The following is a 20034-nucleotide window of genomic DNA, read 5'->3' as shown; positions in this document are numbered from 1 at the left end:
TTTTTTGTACTTACAAATTAACAATAATTTCTGTATATCATCTAAAGTATTGCATTTCCTCAATGTCCCCCAAATATCTATTTACGGTTGATTTAGTCAAGTCAGGATTCAAACCAGGTCCACACACTGCCTTTAGTGTTTATGCTCTTGATTGACTGTTCATTACTGGTAGCTTTGGCTTACTGTCATTTAGCCTGGCCTCAGGGATGCAGGTCTGAGGGGGTTAGGCACATCCAGCCGGAGAACCCCAAGAAGCCTTGGGAGCCAGAATTTTGACTCTGAGGGCAAGCTAAAATGATTGAAATATTTCTCCCTACATCCTTTCCAGGGTAGAACCTGGCCTTACCTGTTCCCCTCCCACCTCCTGGCTAGGCTTCAGCCACACTGACCTGCTTGCTCTAGTCTCTGCACCCTGGGCCTTCACTTGCTTATCTTGTTGCCCAGATTCTCTAACCCTGTCCTCCCCACCCTTCCTCTCACCAGCTCTCCCACACATACCATTTGTCTGATGAATTCCTACTCACCCTTTAAGAATCTGCACAAATGTTACTTCCTCAGAGAAAGTTTCCTCCCCCACTGTCATGCCCAGATGAGGTCAGAAACCTTTATTAAATTATCTCACTCCACCATGCTTTTCCCCTAGACCACTTACCCAACTGCAATTAAATCATTATTTGTGGAATTACCTTTTGAATGTGTCTTTTCCCAACTGAGATTTTAAACTCCATGAGCAAAAGCCATATTCATCTTGACCATAGTTGTTTATCCCAGAATCTAGCAGAGGGCCTCATAAACATGGGCTATCAATAGAAGAATATCAATGAGTAGAAGGATGGATGGAGTGATGGATGGATGGTAAATAAGAAACCACCGCAGTTTCTGGGGAGCTTTGAGCAGTGGATTGATTGGGCCAGTTGGATACTGTAGTACTTCCTATGAGTCTGGATAGACAGTTCTGGAAAATGGTCAGTGATAGAAAGACTGTTTCTATTTAATTTAATTTTATTTTATTTAATGTTTTAAAGAGTTTTATTTATTTTCAGAGAGAAGGGGAGGGAGAAAGAGGGGGAGAGGAATATCAATGTGTGAGAGAAACATCAATCAGTTGTCTCCCACATGACCTCAACAGGGGACCTGGCCTACAACCCAGGCATGCGTCCTGGCTGGAAATCCAACCAGCAACCTTTTGGTTTGCAGGTGCTCAATCCATTGAACCACAGAAGCCAGGGAGAGAGACTACTTTTAGATGCAAAAAGGTGGAAGGAAAGACCTAGAGGAATTTGGGAAATTTGTTCAATGGCATCCACTTGGCAAAATGTGTCTCTACTTTATTTGCATTCACTCCTGAGATGTACAGAGATTTCTCAAGTCTACTTATTCTCGATGAGAAATCACAAAGGAATTTGAAAGTCCCTAATATTTCTGGCTTCCAGAATTTTTTATTTTTAGTTGGGCAGCTGAGGGACTGATATTAAAGAAATAAGAGCCCTTGCTGGTGTGGTTCAGTTGGTTAGAGTGCCGTCCTGTACACTAAAACACTGGGGATCTGATTTCCCCATCAGGGCACATATGGGAGGAAACCAATTGATGTTTCCCTCTCTCTCCATTCCTGCCTAAAATTAATAAACATATTTAAACACTTTTTTAAGTTAAAAAAATAAAATAAAGACGAAGACTTAGATTCTGTACATGTCTCTGAAAAATTCTAGACTAAACACAGTAAGTCTGTTACAAAGCAATGTTAATCTTATGTAGAATTTCACTAAACAATTTCCTACAGAGATCTCAGTGGTTCCTTTCATAATGTTCCGAGCAAATGTGTTGGAGCCACTTAAGCACAGTACTTTGCTCATGATGGCAAAGCCCACAGACACTATTTACATGCACCAGCACCATTTAGATCTTAACTATAAATTACTGCATAAAGGTTAATAGAACTAAGCCAAGTTTTAGGAAATGCCTTATGCACAAAATTGCCTCATATATTGGTAGATGATAATAGAAATAAACATTGGAAAGAGCAAGAGGTATGGCAGGGATAAAAGAGCAAGGTTCTTTGAATATCACTGGAAATTGCTATCAATGGAACAGCAGGGTAGGGGTGTTAATTTCTAGGGAACTCTTCTATTCCAGTAGCAGAAAATTCATTTGATGGTTGTTTGTTTCCTATTGCCCTTTTGGCCTTCAACTGGTAAAAACAGCCCACTTAAATACCTCCTGAATTAGCTCCAAGATTTTCCTTTGGTGTCGATAAAGACTACCCCCTTACAGAGTGACAGCCCATCATGCTAGTTAGAGAAGACCTCTACCAACTCCCCCACCCCGCTGTTTATAAATGTCCAGTGAATCTTCAAGTGAAAAGAGGCACAATAGCCTTATATGTTGGCCATGTGATAGCCAAATTGTTCTATTTCAGCACCATCTGTGTTAGTTACATTTCTTATCTGCTTTTGAATAACTCCTGGGAACCTAAAACATTTCTAAGCTCAACATCCTCTAAAGCAAGTATGACAGGTACACACCTGGGTTTGAAATGAATTACAATTGACTTTGTAGTCACTCTGACAATTTATACAGAAGAGCAAATGGATTAGGTTGGTAACTTAAGTTCTCTTTCTTGAGTCTTGTCAGACATTCAGATGTCCACCACATTCAGTTCCCAAATTTTACTGATTTAAAAACCTCAATGGACTTGCTTTTAGCAGATGATCACATGTCAGCCCAGGAGACTGAAAAGGTGAGTAATGCTCAGCATTTGGCCTTTGGGTCTCATGCCATAACTCTGGAAGCAGCTGCTGTGGCACCCTCACCAAGCCTTTCTTCCTCAGCCTCCCAGAGTCAGGCCCCAACGGCTGGCAACAGGTTCACACTGATTTCCTACTGCAACACGTCCAAACTGATTTCATACACTCCATCCACGCAAATGTGGGTCATGGTTCTGGAGGATAGAAGAACCAACAAGACTTGGCAGATTAAAAAAAAAAATGTATGTTGTTCAATTACAGTTGTCCCCTTTTTCCCCCATTACTGTCCCTTACCCTTCCCATCCCCCGCCTTCCACATTCAATCCTCCCCCCACCTCATTGTCTTTGCTCCATGGTCCTTTATACATGTTCGTTGAGTTGACCATTTCTTTTCTTTCCCCCATTATTCCCCTCCCTCCTCCCTTGTGGTTACTATCAGTTTCTTCTTTATTTCCATGCCTCTGGTTCCATTTTGCTTGCTTGTTTGTTTTGTTGATTAGGTTCCACTTATAGGTGAGATCATATGGTATTTGTCTTGCACCACCTGGCTTATTTCACTGGGCATAATGCTTTCCAGTTTCATCCATGCTGTTGCAAAGAATAGGAGTTCCTTCTTTCTTTTGGCAGATTTTATGTATGTCACTTCACCCACCATTGTTTTATAGCTCCCTGAGGAGTAGAATACTGTTTAGTAGCTCAGAGGAAGGTAAGCCAGTAGGAAGTATAGAATATAGCCTGGGGCAGGGAGTTTTCTGTAGAAGAATCACAATGTATCTGTTCAGTAAGAAGAACTGTGTGACTAATGCCCCTTGTTAGGAAAGATGCTATGAGCTGTTCAAGATTTCAGGTTTCAATTCCATCCTTAAAAGAGGACATGAGGCCTTTCTTGTTTCCTGTTTCCAGGCCAGAGAAACAGACCCATTATGGTGTGGAGGGAGAGGAACACTTAAGCCAGCTTTGTTATTTTCCCAAGAATCCCCAAACCAGGGATAAAAATGGAAATAGTGTGTCAGCTCTAAGCTGCTGCTTGGTCTCTGACAAGCTATAGTAATTTATAGTAATTCAGTCTGGGGGAAAGCAAGTTATTATATATGACAAATGCTCCACTTTCACCCCAAACATCTTGTTTTCCCTGACCTTATTTTGGATCTGGCATTCCTGAATGTATCTAAAAATTTTAAAGCTTTTTATATTTTCAGTTTCTGCTCTCTAAGGATACAAGGATCTCACATTCCCTAGAGCAGCAGTATCCTTCCCTTACTCCTTCCTTTCTTCCCTCTTTCCTTTCTTTTCTTTCCGTCTCTCTCTTTTTCTTCTCTCTCTCCATTTTTCTCCCTCTTCCTATCCTTCTATTATTTATCTATCTACCTACCTGCCTATCTATCATGTACCTATCTAATTTATCTATTATCTATCAATCAATCAATCTATCCATCTATCATCTATCTATCTAATCTATCCATCCTAAATCTACCCCTTTCAAGTTTCAGTGAGATGTTTCCTGGTTGTGGTCATCTGGAATTTAATAAACAAATTTATGCTTCCTTTATGATTTTATAGATCTGACCAGTATCTCTTCTCAGCTTTTATCTTTCTACATTCATCCCATAAATTATGAAAAGAGTACTCTATACTCTTGCTCACTCAAGTCATTTTTCCTAATAACTTTAATCAGCATTGCTCTCTCTCTCCTACTCCTAATTTATTTTCTGATAGTACTAATTTAGATTTTATTACATGTTGTGTTAGTTTTCTATGGCTGGTGTAATAATTCATCACAAACTTAGTGACTTGAAACAACACAACTTTATTACCTTGCAGTTCTGTAGGTTAGAAGTCCAACAGGGTCTCATTGGGCTAAAATCAAGATGTTGGGTCTTTGTTTCCTCTGGAAGGTCTAGGAGAAAATTGGTTTCCTTTTTCTAGCTTCTTAAGGCTGTCTGCATTCCTTGGCTCATGTCCCCTTTCCTTCATTTTCAAAGACAGCAGCATAGCATCTCTCTGACCCTACTTCTGCCTTCATATATTTTTCTCTAGCACTGTGCTGCTTCTCTCTTCCACTTCAAAGTACACTTGTGATTACATTGGACCCAATCAGAAAATCTAGAATAATCTCCCTATTTTAAGGTCAGTAGATTAGCAATTTTAATTATGCCCACATCTTTAATTTTATTTTGCCATGTAACCTAACATATTCATAGTTCCTGGAATTAGGATGTGGACATCTTACCCTACCTACCATAAACTTTAGTCTTTTGTAAAGTTTTTCCATTTTGATATATGGAGATTTTGATCTCAGTTAAACTGTGGAATTCTTGAAGGCATATTTGTGACAGAACACTTTGCTTCTGTGTGTTTTTGGCCTTCTCTGTAGCATTTTTTAAAAATGCCAGGACTTAGTTTGATCTTGGTAAATACTTCCCAGCACCTCTGAATTGCTTTTGATTATTTTCCTGATCCTTCTTTCATTTTATTATGTCTCTCCTGGAAGTATGCACATATACAGGTGCTGAGGTGCTTGCTGCATTTACACATGTGTTGACTGGTGATTCCTGGAAGGAGTTATTAGGAATGCCATCCCAGATGCAGTACTTATCCTCTTCACAACTCTATTTTGATTTTATAGTAAGTAGCAATGTCAAATTAGAAATGATGGATATATGAAATGGGAAGAAGATAGGAGAAGTACATGAAAAAGACCGAGGTATCTGTGATTCCTCCACCAGCTCCTAAAGACATAAAAGATGGTTTCTTTTATGTGACAATGGAAGCCAAATTGTGGACTAAGCTGGATACTAACAGCCCTGCCTTCCTGGAAAGTCCCAGAACCTCCTATGGTAGCAAATAACCACAATATTTCTAGCACATTCCAAAGAGAATGCTGCCACTGGTTTGGAATTGACAAATTTTATCTATAAGACTAAAGAACTTTTTCCAACAGAGAGTTGGAAAAAGATGAAAAGAGGCATTTTATTCTTGCTGATCTGCTCTATCTTTATGTTTTGGCCCAATTACAAACATAAGTTCAGCCATGGTCACCACAATGTATTAATTCATTTAACTAAACCCAACTGTTGGGCATGGTATTGGCCCAATAATAAAAACACATTTATTTTTTAATTTTATTTTTCAATTACAGTTTACATTCAACACTTTTTTGTGTTAGTTTCAGGTATACAGCATAATGGTTAGATAGTCATGTACTCAACAAAGTGTCTTCCCTCCCCACATAGATGTTTCAAATACCTAACCCTACCATACAAAATGATTACAATATTGTTGGCTATATTCCCTGTACTTTACATCTCTGTGACTATTTTGCACTACAATTACTTCTTAACTGCATCACCTTTTTCATCTAGTCCCCAAACCCACCCTTCCTCTGGCATCCATCAGCCTATTCCATGTATCTATGAGTCTACTTATATTTTGTTTGTTTGTTTTGTTCTTTAGATTCCACATGTAAGTGAAACCATATAGTATTTGTCTTTCTCTGTCTTATTTCCAGATGGTTTCCAGAATGATTTATTTCCATTCATGCTGTCACAGTGTTAAGATTTTCATTCTTTTTTATGGTCAAGTAATATTCCATTTATATAGGTACCACTGCTTTTCTTTATCCACTTATCTATTGATGGGCACTTGGGTTGCTTCTATATTTTGGCTATTGTAAATAATGTTGCAATGAACATAGGATACATATATTTTTTCAAATTAGTGTTTTAGGTTTCATTGACTGTATGAGGTCTGTCTGGAAAAAGTCTAGCCATTGTTAATATAACAAGAATGATTTGTATGACTTTGATGTAACCTGGCAGCCAAAGAGGGTGGACTAGATGTACATGCATGAACAATGATGGCTTCACTGTACTAGTCAGTGGGGGCGGAAATGTCATTGAGTGAGCATGTGTACTGTATGGCTTTTGCATTCAAAATGATTGAGTGAGTGAGTAGAACAATGAATCAACATCAAACTTTGTGTTAAGCTTGAACATTACTTCATGGAAACTATGTGAATCGTTTAGAAAGCTGTAGCTCTGGGCAATTGGTGATTGGCAGCTTCATCACGACTATGTACCCACTCATGTACCACATCTCGTGCAGAGTGTTTTGGCAAAACATCAAATCACCTAGGTGACTCAGCTCCCCTATGGCTCAGATTTGGTGCCCTGTGACTTCTGACTTTTCCTAAAACTAAAGTCACCTTTGAAAGGGAAGAGATAGCAGACCATTGATGACATTCAGAAAAATACGATGGGGCAGCTGATGGTGACTGGGAGAACTGTTTGAGGTCCCAAGGTGCCTACTCTGAAGGGGACTGAGGTATCATTGTCCTTTGTACAATGTTTCTTGTATTTTGTGTCTTCTTTAATAAATATCTCTATTTTTCATAATACGTGGATGGATACTTCCTGGACAAACCTCATATACCCAAAAGTGGAATCACTGAGTTTAAGGCAATTCCATTTTTAATTTTGGTAAACTTTCACACTGTTTTCCATAGTGTCTTTCTCAATCTGCATTCCTACTAACAGTACACAAGGGTTCTCATTTTTCCACATCCTTGTGAACACTTGTTTGTTTGTTTGTTGATGATAACCATTCTGACAGGTGTGAGGTGATATCTCATTATGGTTTGAATGTGCATTTCTCTGATGATTAGTGACACTGAGCATATTTTCATATTTCTATTGGCCTCTCGTACTTCCTCTTTGGAGAAATGTCTATTCAGGTCCTCTGTCTACTTTTTAATTGGATTAAATTGTTTGTTTTTGTTTGTTTGTTTGTTTGGTTTTAGTTGAGTTCTTAATAAATTTTGGATATTAACCCCTTATTGGATATATAATTGGTAAATATGTTCTTCCATTCAGCAGTCGTCTTTTCATTTTGTTGATGGTTTTCTTTGTTGTGCAAAAACCTTTTAGTTTAATGTAGTGCCATTTGTTCGTTTTTTCTTTTGTTTCCATTGTCCAAGGAAATATGTCAGAAAAAATTTGCTAACAGAAATGTCAGATATTTTACTGCTTATGTATTCTTCTAGAAGTTTTATGGTTTGCAGTCTAACATTTAAGTCTAATCCATTTTTTAATTTATTCTTCTGTATGATGTAAGAAGGTGGTCTAGTTTATCTTTTTGCATGTATATGTCAAGTTTTCCCAGCAACACTTATTGAAGAGACTGTCTTTACTCCATTATATGTTCTTGTCTCCTATGTCATATACTAATTGACCATATGGATGTGGGTTTACTTCTATCAGAAAAAAATTTCTTTAATATACATTTTTATAGGGCTTACTATGTACCAAGTATTTTTCAAGTGATTAAACCGTACTCACTTGGCCCTCTATAAAGACCCCCTAAAGAAGGCACTATAATTATGTTTTTTTATACTTGTTGCATAAACTGAGATTCAGAGCAATGAAGTGGTAGAACCAAGATTCTGTCTTAGTTCTCCGGCCCTGGAATTATGGTTCTTGGCCACTTCATCATTCTGCTTCCCCCTAGCCAACCCCTGCTTACAAAGAAATTATATGATGGGGAAGGTTAAATGTCGGTTATAATACGGAAGACAAATAATACTCAAGAAACAACAAATATAAGTTGAATTACTATTTATTTTGCATGCTGTTGTATCTCCAGCATCTAAGACAATGTCTGGTACATAATTAGAGATTGAGTAAATATTTATGGAATGTTGTTGAAAGACCTTGTGATACATACTGTGAAATAAACAAATTGGGTAAGAAGTCAGACTCTTATGGGAACTTAATTAATATGAGGTAATGAGGGAGGGACTTTCTGAGGAGGTAACATTTAAGCTGAGACCTGAAGGGTGAAAAAAAGAGTAACCATGCAAAGAGCATGGAAGAGTATCAGGCGAAAGAACCAGCATGGAGAGAGGCTCCAGGTAGGAGTGAACCTGGCAGATGTGAAAAATGAAGGAGCCAGGTGTGGGAAACAGGTGTGCACAGGTAGCTGTGGAATGAGATGAGGCTAAGTGGGCAGAAGTTGGGTAATGTAGGGCCTTAGAATTCCCTCTGGAAGGATAATGTATAAGTGCCATGGCGGGATTCCAAAGGAGGGCCCATGGGCCCTTGGGAGTTTTCAGTCCTGTTAGGAAGACAAGGCAAGAAGGGACAACAAAACAAAACAAAACAAAACAAAACAAAAAAAAACAAGGAAAAATGTATTTCAATCACTACACCTTATTTATTCATGAATATCTTTATTGGTATGTGTTTGTTTGCTTGTTTCTTTCTTTGCTTTTTGGTGACTTAAAAACTACTCTTGCATCTTTTTCTGATCTTTAGAAAAGTTTGACTCAAATCAGAGACTGGCTTTTTACTCATATACTCCTTGAAACATTGGAACATCTGCTTTGTTATCTGGTTAGATTTTGATCCATGCAACAAAGCTCTGATCTACAATAATTTTAATTGGGTACCAATAGCTCCTGAGGCCCTAAAGCTAATATTTCACGTTTGCCATATTTTTTGCAAGATCTAAATTTGGTTTACTAGTTTGTTCTACCTTCTGGCCTTTGTTTTAAAGCTCTGACTCACAGCTGAACATTGTACTGGAAGGCCACATACTATTTATGTAGCAGTGTTATGAAGCTATATTTAGGAAATATTACAACAGGCGTGACATTAGCCAGAGAAATTTAGGAAGCTGAAATGGACTTTGTGAAAATATAATCTTCCTTTTTTAAAAACAGCATTATTGAACTATAATTTACATCTGTTTAAAGTGTACAATGCAATTGATTTTAATGTATTCAGAGTTGTGTAATCATCATTACAATTAATTTTAGTACACTTCATAATCCCAGAAAAGAAACCCTGTGCCCACTACCAGTTACTCTCATGCCCTCTCCAACACCTCCCAGCCCTAGGCAACCATTAATCTACCTTCTGTTTCCATAGATTTGACTATTCTGAACATGTCATGTAAATAGATCATGCAATATGTGATCTTTTGTGACTGACTTTTTTTAACCTAGCATGTTTTTCAAGGTTTACCTTCATTATAACACATCAATATTTCATTCTTTTTGTTGATGAACAGTATTCCATTGTATGAATAATAAATTTTTGTTCATCAGTGGATGGGTATTTGAATCATTTCTTCTTTCTAGCTATATGAATAATGCTGCTATGAATGTTTGTGTGCAAGTTTTTGTGTGGCCATAAGTTTTCATTTCTCTTGCGTATATATTGAGAAGTGAAATCATTGGATCATGTGATAACTCCAGATTTAACATTTGAGGACCGCCAAACTATTCTTCAGAGTAGTTGCACCGTTTTACATTCTTACAAGTGTTTATGAGGGTCCCAATTTCTCCATCTTTTCACCAACACTTTTTATTGTGTCTGCAATTACAGTCATCTTAGTGGATATGAAATGGTATCTCATTGTGGTGTTAATTTGCTGTCATAATTATCCCTTCCTTTTTACTTTAAAAAAATGCCCAAATCTTCAAAATTATGTTTTCTGAACCATCATGGTGTGAACGATGTCAGTGTGAAGGAACTAATATTGTGACATAATAGTTTTGTGAAAGTTTGGAAATAATAGATGGGTAACGAGCCTTATGTAGGACCAGTTTTTAAAATAAGTCTTTGCAACCTTGGTTTTAGTTTAAGACATTCATTAGGATTCTAATATTATAGATGATGCGGTAGCCCTGAGTATTACATTTGATAATTTATACTAAATGGCTTCATTTAGCTACTAAATATGATCTAAATATCTCAGAAACATTTTCTAAATCTTATCTGTCAGGTTTATGTTGGTCTAAGTCAATATTATGTCTCCTCTTTTAGAAAGGACTATTCAGAGGGAATTGAGTTAATAAATAGTATATGGTGGATGAGTGATGCTTAATGTTAATTTAGAAAGTAATAAACTCTCAGAATCAGTAATTATCTTGGAAGTCATGTATCTATCATTTATTATATGAATTCCCACATTAATGTACATGAATATTTCCATTGACATGGAATTGTTGTTGAAGTTCTGACATCTCTTTTTTATACTCAGGCACTTTCTGCCTCCATGTTCCTTCTACCCACTGCTATGTGTTCTGTCCTCTAGAACCATGAAGAATAAAAGTACATAATAGTCACTCAATAAATATTTATTACATAATTGAAATTATTAACTGAATTATTTAACATAAGTGTTCATGCACAAGCAAATCCTCTACTGGAGTTTTATGTAACGTCACTTCATTATAAAGTTTATGAGGAAAAGAAATTGATTCCTGGCAGGGGTCATGATGCGTGTGGAGTTGGCATGTTCTCCCCATGTCTGAGTTGAGTTTTCTCCGGGCACTCTGGTTTTCTCCCACATCCCAAAGTTGTGTGTGTGAGGTGAGTTGGTGTGTCTGAGTTGTCCCAGTGTGAGTGAGTGGGTGTGTGTGTGAGCGGCCCCATGATGGAAGGGTGTCCAGTGTGGGTCCCACCTTATGCCCTGAGCTGCCAGGACAGGTTCTGGCCACATGTGATCCTGAATTGGAATAATCGGTTAGAAACTAATCTTGCTTGTTTTTATTCATCTTTTTAAAATGTATGTATAGCTTACATTTATTTCAATGTTAATTATTAGAAGAGTTTTGGGTCTTTATTTAGAAGTTTGGTGATATTTTTGTGATCCAAAACATGCCATACATATTTAATTCTTGTTTTTATCAATTAGCTTATGGTAAAATTGATTTCCTTATACACTGTCTTGCTTAAAGTCACAGTTTCAAGAACCTATTGGCAATGTTAAGTGAGGACTTAATATATTGCTTTTATTTTATTATTATTATTTTTTGCAGGAAGCCACTGTATTTCTATTTTATTATATTTTTTCATTTTTAATACTTTTTATTGTATTTTTTTCCATCAGTATTTATCCGCCTAGACCCTCTTCCATCTTCACCCTTGCCTCTACCCTTCACAATCAACATGCTGTCCACATCCATGAGTTCTTTCTCTCCCTCTTTTTTTTTTTGTCCTTTTAGCTACATCCTTCCACCCCTAACACCTGCTCCAAGAGCTGCAGCCTGACAATGGCTTTTGCCTGCATTTCTGCCTGGGAGATATCTATCCCCCAAATCTCGCCTTGATGCTAGACATTTCAGTTCCTCCTTGTATGACACTAGTGCCTTTCAAGCTGCTATCCTGATGCTGGAGCTCAGAGGGACTGAGACTGAGTAAATCTGTGTGTGGGTCCTTTAAGGGGAATTGCTTGGGACTCCAGAAGTTTCTTCCACCAACTGAGTCCTTGCTGGTTTTGCAACCAGAAGTTATGGGGACTTATCTTTCTGACACTGAATCACTGGGCTGAGGGGCCTGATGTGGGGCTGAGACTCATTACTCCCGAGTTATCCCTCCCCAACTGTTATCCACCACATGTGGGTATGGGACCAGCCATTACCCATCTCTGCTCTTGCTACCATTCTGGATGGATGTGGTTTCTATAATCCCACTGTCAGACTTCTATTCAACTTGATTTCTGACAATTCTGAGTGATTGTTTTCTATAATTTAGTCATAATTTCGATGTGGTTGTGTGAGGATGCAAGCCGTGTTTACCCAAGCTGCCATCTTGACCAGAAGAAAGCAAATTTTTTTCATATTCTTACTTTGTCATTTTATTTTTTCCTTCAATGTGAAGTTTTAATGGCAATATTTCATAGTACAACACACCATATTATGATAAACATTTCCCCTTTGATAGACATTTAGGTAATTTCAAATTTATAAAGAGAGTAACAACCTCTCTTTCAGCCTTCTTTTCTCTAAATGATCCATACCTGTTACCTTAAAATATCCTCAGGTGCCCTTTTGCCTCTGGCTTGCTTACTCTTGAATGTACCCTAATTTGCCAATCTCCGTCTTCAAATGAGTTTTCCAGAATCGAGCACTTGGGCCAGACAGAGGAACATGAATGTGGAGTGCAGGCAAATGATTACACTTTTTTAAACATTGCACTTTTATCCACACAGACCTAGATGGAAACAGTTTTCTTGCCTTTTATTGGACTTCTAGGAGCACAGGTCCATGAGACCTCATGCAGTTTAACTTTTGATCTTTATTTCCAACGTCTCTGGCTATTTTTTTTTTGTGGAATCTCCACTTGAATTCTCAGGTGTTTCCTTTTATGCTCCATTGTGAATGACTTGTCAACAGCAGTGGCCAGCCACTTCACTTAGTCTGGCAGGTTTTATTTAACAACAATTATTTATATCACCTTAAACATACTTTAGAACTGTTCTGGTCAAGATGGTGGCTTAGGTAAACATGACTTGCATTCTTATACAACCTCATCAAAATTACAACTAAATTATAGAACAATCATCACTCAGAACAGTCAAAAATCAAGTTGAATGGAAGCCTGACAACTATGGAATTAAAGAAACCACATCTGTCCAGATTGGTAGGTGGGGCAGAGATATGGAACCAGCTGGTCCCACACTCACAAATGATGGGTAAAAATTCAGGAGAGATATATTGGGAGCAAGGATTCCCAGCCCCACACCAGGCCCCTAGTCCAGAGTTCCAGTGTCAGTAACATAAGTCTTCATAATCTCTGGCTACAAAAGCCAGTGGAGACTCAGTTGGTGGAAGAAACTTGGAGTTCCAAGCAGTTCCTATTAAAGACCCCACACATGAACTCACCTGCTCAGCCCTCTGAATTCCAGCACTGGCATAGCAACATGAAAGATACCAGTGGCATACAGAGAAGAAGAGAAGGGTCTGGCTTCAAGGCAAGAGCTTGGGGGCAGATTTCTCCCACATAGAAGGGTCATTGTGTATTTTCTAAACCCTCCCATAGGAGAGCTTCAGAGCTGGCAAGCAGGTGCCATATCTGAGACTCCATCAACCTGGCTAACACTGTTTACCTCAACCTGAAGATCCCCTGAGACTCTGTTCCACTCAACTAATGGGTCTACCCAAGCTGTTAACAAGAATTTTCTGTATGAATGACTGGTTTTGGTCATGTGTCACAACTTCCTAAATCCTCTCAAACAAGTAACAGTCAGCTTCAGTGAGCCACCAGCTCCCATACCTCTTGCTACCATATTTTGCAGTGTACTATGCATACTTTTTTGCCCAAATTTTTGAGGGAAAAATAACAATGTGCATTATACATAGCTAGTACCTGACATGCCTTGTATTTGTTCTTGTGTTTGGTAATTCTTGTTACATGAAATTTCTTGTACAATAGTATGTTAAAAAATAAATGCTAAAATTCTTTTATAATACAAAAACCAAGTGTCTAAATTTAAATAGATAAAAAATGAATTAAAAAATTAAAAAATTTTTTCCTGAAAGTTTCAGCCAAAAACTTGGGTGTGCGTTATACACAACAAAATATGGTAAGTGGCCCCAGGCCTGGCACAAGCAGCAGCCAGCCTAGATTCACAGCTTGGCTTTGCCTGGGAATCTCCAAGCCCAGCACAAGTAGCAGACATCTCAGATTGCTTTATAGCTCAGGCAGGGTGTCTCAGGCAAAACACAGATGAGGGCTGACCATGGCCAGTACCACCCAGGAAACCCCTGGGACAGCATACCTGGTGCACAGCTATAGACTATGTTGGAGCATCATCACCCTTGCCCTGCACAGCTGATCCTCCATAGAAGGTGGAGGTTGATGGTCTGCGGTCACAGCCAATCCTTGCAGCTGACTGGCCTGGGTAAATCCCTCCCATTGACCTGCCAACAGAAATCATGGCTAAACTACAAGAGATGAGTATACTTAGCCCACACAAAGGGCGCATCACGAGTACTCAGCTTGGGTGATAGGGGAGGATGTGCCACTGGACCCTATAGGATACCTACTACATCAGGGCATGCTACCAAGACACAGACTCAAAGCAGCTCTACCTAATGCATAGAGACAAACACAGGGAGGCTGCCAAAATGAGGAGACAAAGAAACATGTCTAAATGAAAGAACAGATCAAAACTCCAGAAAAAACTAAATGAAATGGAGATAAGCAATTTATCAGATGCAGAGTTCAAAACACTGGTTATAAGGATGCTCAAGGAACTTAGGGAGGACCTCAACAGTATAAATACGATCCAGTTAGAACACAGAATACACTGAATGAAATAAGAACAACTTACAGGGAAACAACAGTGGAGTGGATGAAGCTGAGAATCCAATCAATGATTTGGAACACAAGGAAGGAAAGAAACAACCAATCAGAACAACAACAAGAAGAAAGAATCTAAAAAAATGAAGATAGTAAAAGAACACTCTGGGACAACTTCAAGCATTCCAATAGGGGTGCCAGAAGGAAAAGAGAAAGAGCGATAAATTTGGACTCTATTTGAAAAAAAAAAAAGAAAGAAAACTTCCCTAACTTGGTGAAGAAAATAGACATGCAAGTCCAGGAAGCACAGACAATCCCAAACAAGATGGATGCAAAGAGGCCCACTCCAAGACACATCATAATTAAAATGCCAAAGGTTAAAGATAAAGAGAGAATCTTAAAAGCAGCAAGAGAAAAAACGTTAGTTACCTATAGTGGAGTTCCCATAAGACTGTCACCTGATTTCTCAAAGGAAGCATTGCAGGTTAGAAAAGATTGGCAAGAAATATTCAAAGTCATGAAAAGCAGGGACCTACAGCCAAGATTCCTGTACACAGCAAAGCTATCATTTGTAATTAGAAGGCAGGTAAAGAGCTTCCCAGACAAGAAAAAATAAAAGGAGTTGATCATGACCATACCATTATTATATAAAATGTTAAAGGAACTTATTGAAGAAAAAGAAGATCACAACTATGACCAATAAAATGGCAATAAATACTTATCTATCAACATTTGAATCTAAAAAACAAACTAAGCAAACAAATACAGAGACAGAATCATGGGTATGAAGAGGGTGTTGTTGGTTGACAGATGGGAGGGGGTGTGAAGGAAAGGGTGAAGAGGTGAGGGGGGTTAGAAGTACAAATAAGTAGTTAAAGAATAGCTGGGGGATGTAAGGTACAGTATATAAAATGGAATAGTCAAAATACTAATATGAGGGACCCATGGACATGAATAATGGTGTGGGGATTGCCTGAGGGAGTGGGGGAAGCTGGGTGGAGGGGGCTAAGGGGGAAAAATAGGGACAACTGTAATAGCATAATCAATAAAATATAATTTAAAAAATACTCTAGATATAAGTTGACATGATTAAAGCAAACAGCTTTTCTTACTTGAAAAGGATTTACTTCCCAATGGATAAAAGTAAGCTAAGTTATATACATGTTTCCATAACTCATTTATCTTCCTCCCATTTTGCAACTCCAGAGCTAACACTGGAGACTAAATAATGGACTTTTGTTGACTTCAGTGTACCTGCTGCTGAATGTGTAAACTCATCCTTCCTCATGCAGTCAGACATGACTCCCTAAGCAACTTCCAAAGTAAAAGTGGTGACATGAATAATTCTGCCTGGCAATAAGGTCAACCTTGTTCTCCTGAGATCTGCACTGTGAGCCAAGAGCAAAAAGCTACATAAACCTTATTCCCTGAAGAGCTTTGGCGAACTGTTCTCCCCCCTTCTTAACACCTAGCAAATGAAAATACCCAAGAGATGAAATATAGGACTAGAGATTTTTTTTAAAGTCTGTTTTGTGGATAGAAGGAGTTAAAAAGTAAAAGATGGTTTCCATGCAAAACTATACTTGCAATAACTAGGAATTATACATATGCATAAAATCAGGATATACACAGACAAAAATGTTAAGTGATTTTTAAAAATATTTTATTTATTTATTTTTTAGAGAGGGAATAAGAGAGGGAGAGAAGCATTGATGTGCGAGAGATACATAGACATAGGTCCCCCAACTGGGGACCTGGCCTGCAAGCCAGGCTTGTGCCCTGACAGGGAATTGAACTGGCAATCTTTTGGTCTGTAGGCCGTTGCTCGATCCACTGAGCCACACCAGCCAGGGGTAAAGTGGTTTTTTCTTTTTTTTAAATTTCTTTTTCTTTTTTACAAATGATTGGATAAGTGTTTTTTTAATGTTGTTTTTCTTTAGCTTTTTCACCTAGATTAAAAAAAATTTTTACAGTGAACATATATTGAAATATAAAATATTTCTTATACTTTTATTGACTGGAGAGGCAGAGATTTTTTTTCTACCTTTTGATAAATTATTTGTATGAAAAGTATATTTGGGTGGGAAACTGGATAAAATTACTCTCTTGACATAAGAATATCCAAACCTATAGGTAATTTTATGAGTTTATCTGAGCCAAACTAAAGACATACCTGGAAGCAAGGTATATATTAGAGAATGGCAGTTTTATTGTTCTTTTTATACATCTGTAATCAAAGGAGGGAACATCAAGAAGATTACATGAAATTAATTGGTGGTACTTTAATGATGTGAGAGAAAGCAAAAATGGAAAGATACATACATCTTTTACATTGATAGATACAGGATATTTAACATTTAACATTTGCAATAAAGAGCAATGGTATATGGGCAACAAGGTCATGTATGTGCTCCTTTGAGTGTGGTTACACCTCCAAGGGGTCTGGCATATTTTCAAGGATGTGTTAACCCAGATGCACAATAATAATGGACAGGGCTTGCTTAAGGCAAAGATAAACCTTTTACTAAGAGAGTTGTAGGCCTGGGATGTGACTACCAACTATGATCTGCCCAGTTAGGAATTTACAATCAGATCACCTTGTGAGGGTCCTTTCCATCACTGAGTTTGTCTGGTTTACTACATAGCTCCCTTTTCATTCACACTTCCGAGTTTGTTCCAGCCCTCAGGCTTTATGAGGTTATCGTCAAATTCAGTCAGCAAAATAGATGACTAATAATGATACAGCATAAATTATATTTTTTAGGATTTACCATTGTAACAGAAACCATTCAAACTAGTTGAAGTGAAAAAGTAGCATTTCTTTTAAAAAAAATATTTTATTCATTTATTTATTTATCTTAGAGGGAGCGGAAAGGAGGGAGAAAGAGGGGGAGAGAAACATTAATGTGTGGTTGCCTCTTGCACACTCCTTACTGGGGACCTGGCCCGAAACCCAGGCATGTGCCCTGACTGGGAATCGAAGTGGTCACCCTTTGGTTCTCAGGCTGGCACTCAATCCACTGAGCCACATCAGCAAGGGCCCCAAAAAGTAGCATTTCTCATAAGGATACATAGAGGGCTGATAATCAGCTGGTTGCACTCATATAGTGATGCTGGATTATTTACATTTTTTTTCAAAAAGACATCCATATATTCATTGAAAGCATCATTCACAAAAGTGTGATGCTGGTTATTTACATTTAAACATACTTCTTTTCCTATTGCGCCAAGACCCCAAATGCCTCCCTGCTGCCTCAACAATCCCAGCTTATCCCCTGGGGATTTCCCAGGACTCTGTGTTTCATAATGAAAGGGGTAATGCCTAGAAGGGCAACAGATGTCCAGGAGTGTGTCAGCTCTCTGGCCCTATCCTGATTTTTTTCCCCTGTGCCATTGTTAAATATTTTGAAAGTCACTGCCTAGGATACATGGGTGTCCCAGGGAGCCCAAGAACAAAGATTTAGCTGGGCCTCAGGGAGGCATGAGAGCCAGGCCCTTGGAGACTGTCAGGCCTTTCCTACCATTTCTTATCTCTGTGCTTCTGCTCCATCCTCTCTTCCTACCTTCCTGCCTTCAAGTTCATGTGATGGAAGTATGAGCTTTAATAGCTCTCAGAATTTTAATTTGATGAGTCTGGTCACTTGGAGAGAGACTGATGTTTCTCCCCTACCCCTTCCTTTCCTTCAAATTTCAAATGTCCAAGGAAGGAACTGAATGACCAGTCTTCAGTCATGTGCCCCTCCTGTGCCAAACTTCATGGCCCTAGGAGGGGAGGGAATCATGTTGTCCATCCATAGCCTTTGCAATTATAACCACGCGGATGGTGGGTACTTCCAGGTAAAATGGGGGAATTTTCCAGAAATCAAGGAGTGGGGCATAAAACACAAGGTCCCTGGCACATAACTATTTCTCATTCTTCCATTAATTGGAGATTATTTATCCAACAATCTTATGTCTCCATAAAAGAGCCTCTAACTCGAAAATCTAAAACACTTAGTTTTTGTACATTTTTAACAAACTTACTTACTAGTTTCTATGTCTAAGGCAAATTAGATGTAGAAATAAAGAAGTGGCAGTGATAAAGTAGGGGGGCTTGCCAGGATGGAATATGAATGAGTGTGTGTGTGCACGTGAGCACAAGTGCAAGTGTGTATGGATGCATAAACATATATTCAGATCTGGAGACATATTTCCATTGAAATTATTATAAATTTAAATATTCTGAGAAGTCCTTACTGCAAGAAATTTAATATATAATTATTGATATTCATTTTAATTACTAAAGCCCTCAATTTTAAAAAGGCTAACATGTTCAATATACTCTGTTTAAGAAGGCAGAGAAAATTTTAATGCATTGATGAAAGAGAATAATCCTAAATGTAGGAGTGCAGATCCTTGATATCTAAAGACATGGGCTTCAGTTACCTAGAAAACCATTATTCAGCAATACTAGATGAGTACAGAATGCTAGGCATTTGATATTGTTAGTTGAATAGCCAAAAGTCCAACTAAATTTTTCACTTGAATTTTCAGGAGTGGGTTGGTTATCTTGGACAGGTCTTTACTAATTCCTCCCTCATAAAATGGGACCGATAATTACTATCAAGTTGCCAGGATAGAGAAGCTTACTATATGTAAAAATTCTTTGAGATCTTTGAAGAAGTCAAGATGTTATTAAGTAGAAGTTACATAAAAATCTATTTTGGTTTTCGCAAGAACCACAGTATTAGTAACACATTTACTTCTAATGAAAGAAAGATGAAGGTAAATGGATTCTGCTTGGGGTCTTTATGACTTCATTTTAAAGCATCATTGATTTAGATCAGACCTTTATTAGTCACTTGTCATATAGTTCCTATTAATTATTTCAAAGTTTATAGTTTGCAACTCTAAATTGTGTATCTTTTATGAAGTTGGATCAATGGCTTTATTTCATAAACTACAGTTGTTCAAAGTATGTTTTCTGCTACTTCTATAATGATAATAAAATAATAATGCCTAAAAAATTTCAAGTTATAGAGAAAATTGTCACTTATAATGTAATTTCCTAATAACTATGGTCATTTCTATATAAATATATATTTTTTTGAAGTTTCATTGTAGTGACATTCAATATTGCAATCCCTTTTTTCCATGTTGCTACTTGTTATTCTTGTTGTTCATAACTGTCATCTCTAAAATGTGAATAAAATTATATTGAG

Source organism: Pteronotus mesoamericanus, unplaced genomic scaffold, assembly GCF_021234165.1.
Source record: "Pteronotus mesoamericanus isolate MK-2021 breed Mesoamerican mustached bat unplaced genomic scaffold, CSHL_Meso_final contig_46, whole genome shotgun sequence".
Lineage (NCBI taxonomy): Eukaryota > Metazoa > Chordata > Mammalia > Chiroptera > Mormoopidae > Pteronotus > Pteronotus mesoamericanus.
This window is presented reverse-complemented; position numbering follows the sequence as displayed.